The sequence below is a fragment of the Lycorma delicatula genome, chromosome 10, assembly GCF_047948215.1.
Source record: "Lycorma delicatula isolate Av1 chromosome 10, ASM4794821v1, whole genome shotgun sequence".
NCBI lineage: Eukaryota > Metazoa > Arthropoda > Insecta > Hemiptera > Fulgoridae > Lycorma > Lycorma delicatula.
The window spans coordinates 15,140,713-15,147,657 of NC_134464.1; positions in this window are offsets into that span (position 1 = coordinate 15,140,713).

The window sequence follows — 6,945 nt, forward strand, 5'->3', positions numbered from 1 at the left end:
AAAAAACTTGCTATTAATCGGTCATTTGTTGAGCCAGATTATCAAAATCTTTTGTTTCGGCATTTTAAAAAAATTACACAATGTGTAAAATTGCTTACATTAATAAGTATGATGTGTTTTTTGTCATGATATTTAAATATCAATTACTCAAAGTTATAAAATATCAGTATGCAATTCTATTCAAATATCATCATCAGCCTTTTTAAATATATTAGAGATGTTACAAGAAATTATTTTAAATCGCATAAGTAATAACAATTGTAACAGTCTTGACAGTAAAGACCAAAAACTCTAAATAAAATAGAAAAGGTAAAATCTATATTATAAATTAATATTAAACTCTATAATTTGTGTATTATGTCGTAGGTATTATGCAAATTTTTTTTTATTATAACGACACAGCGACTTCACAATCTGTTCATAGAAAAGTAAGTAAATAATAACTTTATGTAATTTGAATTAATATTGAGCTGCCACAGACCCAGCGGCTTATGACTTAAAAATGGAATAGATAGCACTCCGTAGGGACAGCCCATAAAGTCACCTAATTGAAGCGATAAGGCAAACCAAGAATCTTGTTCCTCAGCAATCTTAAAAAATTACTGATTCCGTTATCTAACAAACTGACCGCCAAAACGATTCGGGTGCCGTTCCAAACGACCTTGATACCGCAGGCTAACCAGAGAGATTTCCTGCAGAACGGTTCGCAACTTAAGGTTATTATATATAAGATTATTACTTATGTACCAGGGTATGTTGAGAATTTTCTGCAGTGTTTTTGTATGGAAGCGTTCAAGTATACCAATACTGAAGTTGCACGCCGTACCTCACAATTCAAGCTCGTACGTCCAAACAGGCTTCAGAACGGATTTGGAAATCAATAATTTTCTTTCTGCTTAAGGTCGAGAAGGGAATTTTATTTAGATCCGTAGGCCAGTAGGTTGGTCGCCTCGATGACAAACACTCCAAATTATTATCAGCCATTGACCTGAAAATTTGCCAGTCTTTTGGTGATGTCAGTCGAGAATCCCATTGTACGTGCTTAGAATTCCAATCTTCACCACAGATGAATCTTGGATCCAAAGATCTAAAGAATGCCATAAACTGCACAATGCCTGCACACTTGTGCCTGCACAATATTCGTGGTGGGCAATAAACGGAGGAGATAGAAAACTCTGATCGTCCATTGTGAACAACCACCGTTGTGGCCGGCCTGCAAAAAATTTGTTTTTATTCAAGTGATAAATAGTGATAATAAGAGCGGTACTGCCGTGCGCATTCCCTGATGGGTGGTTTCTGCAATATCTGCAATATATGGTTTCGTCAATCTTATTAATATTTAAAAACGCTTCCACATTCAGTTTCTTGTTAGACAACCCGATAGCATTCCAGATTACTAGTCTGAGATTGTCATTCATTTTCACTGAAGACGACTCAGCAACAGTCCGAACATCCTGTCCATCATAATCCCCATCATCTGTTCAAATCTTTGAACCATATGGTCTAAGATATGCATGAGACCTTGAAAATTCTGGTTATCAGTAGCTCGCTGACCATAGGAACCACTCATTTTAACTCGTTCAGCGTAGGTAGGACCAGAAATATTCAACTCATGATTAAAGCCATCTGTCATTAATATTACTACTATATCAAACATGAGAATCATTGCTACCCGAGCCAGACACCTACACACCTTCTCTTTTGGTACGCGGAGTGTTGTTATTGACTGCAGTAGTAGCATAATTGCGATGAGAATTGCCAGTAATTGCAACTCTGTAAGACAGGGCCGGGTGGGATTTTTGAAAGAACATAGTCTTATATTAGGGTAAATAATAGGGTAAATACGGTAAAAAATAGGGTTATAAGGGTAAATAAACCTTACACCCTTTGTAACTCGCCTGATGTTGGTCGCCGAAAATAACGCAGGAAGCCGGGATCTGTGGTGCCTTGGAACAGTCTATAGTCGCATGATCTGCACCACATTTCATACAACGGTGTGGCCGATTACATTGATTCTTGGTATACCTAAAGCGTTGACAACGTTTACATTGAACCACCTCTTTTTTGATATACGGAGCCTCAAAGCTTACAATTGTACAGTTCAGAGATTTCACGTTAAAGATTTCCTTATAGACTAGATTTCGGCTCTAAATCCACGAAGTAAAGCGGTAGCGGTTCCTTCGTCTGGTGATGAGAACGTTAGTGACATTTTTAACCTCGTGGCATAATTTAGCCAACTCATCAATGATTACCGTTTTATCTTCCGTGTGATGTATGCCGCGCGTGACCACTCTATATGCCCTCTCGTGTTTAAGCTGGTATGTATAATGGTTGACATTGCTTTCAAGCATTTTCGACCTGATGATTTTATATGTTTCAATGTCTACCGGCACAGAACTTTCACCTTGTGCCCCGATCTCATCGTCTTCAAAGCATATTTTGTCACATTAGTAGTAGTAGGAAATAAGCGTGCTAAAAGATTTTTCAATTCCGTTGTTGAGTTAACGCCTGTCACAAAAACAGACTCTGGTTTCAAAACCTACATTTTCCACAATTTTTTTCAAGAAGACTAATTTTTTTAGATGTAGGAACTGTAAAACTAGATTTGCCGACTGATAGAACGCGAGTAGTAAGTTCTGTATAATTAATGCGTTGGCGTTTTTTCGCCACCGGAATTTAATCGACTTGCCAACTGTTCCTTTCGTTTTGCATGCATGGTACTGCCTGTCAGGGAGGGTTCGCCTCACTAACGTCTGTAATGTCACTTTCACTCTCCGTTCCTGACAAGTCATTCATGTTGTCTACAATGCCATCTGCAATCAACTTACGCCACGCCGGTTTTCTAGGATCCCTTTCTGAACATTTTATCCCGCGTATCCCATTACTCAATAGGGTAAGGTTCACGTGAGGTGACTTACGTGTTGTTGCTTACATTTGATGATCCGCCGTTGCTATGAGTAATAGCTTGGATATGGTTTAAAGCAACGCGTTAGTGAAATAAATAAAAATTAAATGCAAAACATTAACTGTATAATATAGTAAATAAAATAAATTATTTATCATATTTATGATAAAAATACTAACAGCAACAAACCTAAATAAAAATGATCAAATAGAATATTATATGATGTAAAATTCACAAGAAAATTTATATCAGAAACAAATTGTAAGTATAAAAACAAAATTTATCAATTGAAGTTCAACTCATATTATAAACACACATATACGTAGTTCATTTTAAATTATAATGTATTACAATGCATTGCAATTAAAATGGAGATGAACCCTACACTTCAAGTAAAATTTTCAATGTAATAGTATTATTGTATAATAGTATAGTGTGGTGTTATAATGCTGATTATGAAATTGTAATAATTGCCATTAAATCGTTTGTCCGGCGTTCCTTAACCTTTTAAGGGTTAAGAAGAAACTTTTTCAGGTAGAAAGAAAACTTTAGATATATTTCATTACTTATTCCATAGTAGGTAGTTCCATTAATTTTTATTCCATAGCAGTTGTACGTGGCCGTACAACTGCTATAAATCCTTGCTAAGTTTTAAAACATTGAATAATTATGTTTAGAAGAGCCATGATTTTTGTTTTGAAGCATTTTCTTGTATTGAAATTTAATTTTTATGTAATAATTACGGTCGACTTATCCTAAAGTTAAGCTATCAGTGATGTGTGAAGTTAAGATCCTTCACTACCCGTTAGAGTAAAGGACACTCCCCTGGGTTGTGTAATTCTTAACTGCAGGATCCGTCCCGGTGGAGAAGAAAGGGAGAAAAAAAATATTAAATTGACACTGCAATTAAATTAATCTGTGACCTCCTCAGGGGGCCCGGTTAGAGGCAAACAACTGTTGTTCGACCAATACCCTGGTGGGTCTTTGTTAAGTAGAATTGACGATGACACCTCCCGTAGCTGAGTTATGCTTAATTTAGGGTGTCTCCGGGAGGGATGTAAAAAAAAATAAATATATTAATCTTAAAAAGTTTTTCCTATATTTTTGGTGCATTCGGAAGCAGTTCCCTTAGACTTATTTATAATTTTGAATTTTGCTTATTAAAATCAAAAAATATATAAAATACAGCAAAAACTTCACTCTGAAGATCTTAAAATTACACCGAAATGATATGTGGTAGAGTACAGTTATAATGGATAATATAAAATCTACTGTTGGTAATTACAAGATGTAATAAGTGTGATGGAATGTAATTACATTTGTAGTATATGTATTTATAATGTGTAATATTATTTAACATCTTTCTTTTATCTTCTATTAAACAGGACATTATTAGAAGGAGCGTAATGGATTTATTAATTTTAATATAAGTAATTATAATTTTTAATTACTTTTAATAATATTTAATTCATACATGAAAAGTGATACAAATTCAAAAAAAAAATCATTTTTACAAAAATAGCAATACTTAATTAAAAAAATAAAATATTACTAATTCTCTTATAGATGAGATAAAAAATAATTTGCCAAAACAATTTTCACGACATTTTGAATATTTTGATAAACATCTTTTCTTTTTTTTTCTTTTTTTTGCCCTACATCCCCGAGCCGGACATCCAATTAAGTATACCCGACTCGGGGACGTGTCCTTTCCGGATCTTTTAATTGCCTGCCTCTAATCTCCAACATAAGACCCAGGGCCGTCTATGCCGTTCCCAGCCCCTCCGCCGAAGACCGGGTCTCGGTCTTTCCTTTTGCCAGCCTCAAACCGACGGCGCAGGAGCCGAAGCCGCCAAAGCGTATCCGGGAACCCACACCGCCGGCCGGGGCCTGGTCTTTTCATTCATTCCCACCAAACGGACACCGTGAATTTTACATGTTCACGCAAGATATTATTTCATGAATACCACCACAGAAAAATATTCACAGATTTCATGAATTTCCCCCTTGATATAGTCAAAAAACGACTTCAAACGAAGTATTAAATTATTAGTATTTATTATTTAGTATTTATTTATTATTAGTACTTTTTATTTGCACGGAACTCACGCTTAATTATATTTGAAACACAAAATACAAATTTCTGTAAAAATAGTAAAGTGTAGCTTGCAGAATTCTAGAAAAACCGGTTAATAGGAGATACAACAAGTATTGCATTTCAACAAAAAACAGAATGTTTATTCTTTGGAATTATAATAATATATCTTGTTCATAGATGACAATTAATATTACATTACAATTACAATTAATTACAAATCATTAATGACAAGATAATATTTATTCAAACGAATAAATACGCCGTTGCCAACGTCCTTTACTAATTCTGTTTTTTTTTTTTTTTTTTTTTTTTATCGACATTCCGTATATGTTTTAATCATTTATAGATTAAATAAGTTCAATCTTATTGGAGATATACATTAATGGGTAGGTCATCTACCAAAGCAGGAGGTTGATATTTTAACATAAATGGGTTTTCGGAAAGAAATTACGGGAAAAGAGATAGTCTTCCTACAGACAATAGCTACAGAACGCGTAATGATACGAAATATCTGATTAATCCGTACTAGTATAGGAAAGAAAGCGTTAGGGTCCGTCTGTATACGAAAGGATGTATGTCTGAGATTCGGTTTGCAACGATGGCCTCCATACTGTTCAGTCAAGGTGATTCCTCATATTATCAAAAAGATTCTACCTTTCCGACCGAACAACCTGCTGTTTTCGAAGTGCTGATGCAGAGTATCAGATACTTTGTAATTAAGAGCCCGCATAACTTGGTTAACAAATAGCATCATTTCTACAAAACCGAATTAGGGAAAAATCTATAAGTAATTTAATTATTATTATTATTTTCTTTTAAATTTTAGGTAACCGAAGAACAAAAGATATTATGACGGAAACCAACGTGGTGAAAAGTGTGCTACACTTACTTGGATTTAAACAAGATAAAAATGCTGCTAGAACAATAATTTTTAGAATAACTACACTAATTATGTTTTGTGGAACGATAATGAAAATTTATAAAATTTGGCATGTTGACCTAATTAAACGATTTACTGCGATAAAAGATTTAAATTTCCTTCTTTCTCCACTTTTAGTACACCTAGAAATGGTATTAAAACCACAAGTCATATGGTCATCGATGAAAATAATTGATGACGATTTTAGTAAAAATGAAACCTTTCATAACAGCTTAAACGTAAAATTGTCAAATGAGAAAATTAATATAATATCGCACAACAAATTTTTACAAAAATTTTATTTGAAAGTTATACTTTACTCATTAACTACAATAACCGTATTATCAATAATTCTACCTTTGTTTATAGTTATTTATTTAAGTTTAGTAAAAAGCGATGGAGATTACGTAAATTTTCAAGAGATGCCGCTACCGATTGAATTTTGGATTCCGGAAAAATTTTGTCATTCCATCGTTATCTTTATTTTGGTGTATGTTGTATGTTCAATTAATTTTATATTAGCAATTATTTACGCTGTTTACGTTGTTGGTACTTTTAGTGCAACAGCGCGATCTATTATTATCAGTTTACAATTATATTGCGTATCATTAAAAGAAATCGATAAATATTGCACTATTAACCATGTTAATAATGACAAATTTAGCAGAGATGGTATGATAGAGGACGACGAAAGTAAAAATGAAATATCGTATTACATTAAATCAAATTTGTTAAAAAGTAAAATTGATTCAAGAAAATTAAAATTATATACAAAGTTCTTAATAGTTCAACATAATCTTATCTACAAGTAAGCGAAAAGTATTTATAAATAAAATAATGAACCGAATTAAATATTTGAATCATAATAATCTGGTAACACCTTCCTCCCCCGATATGAACTGCTAACAACAGTTCAAACGTTCAATATTTAGAATGTTTAATAGTTCTTGATTTTTTTACCCTTTGAATAAAATTAAAAAATTTAACGACAAAAGTTTTAGTTTATAATCTGGTATGAATTTT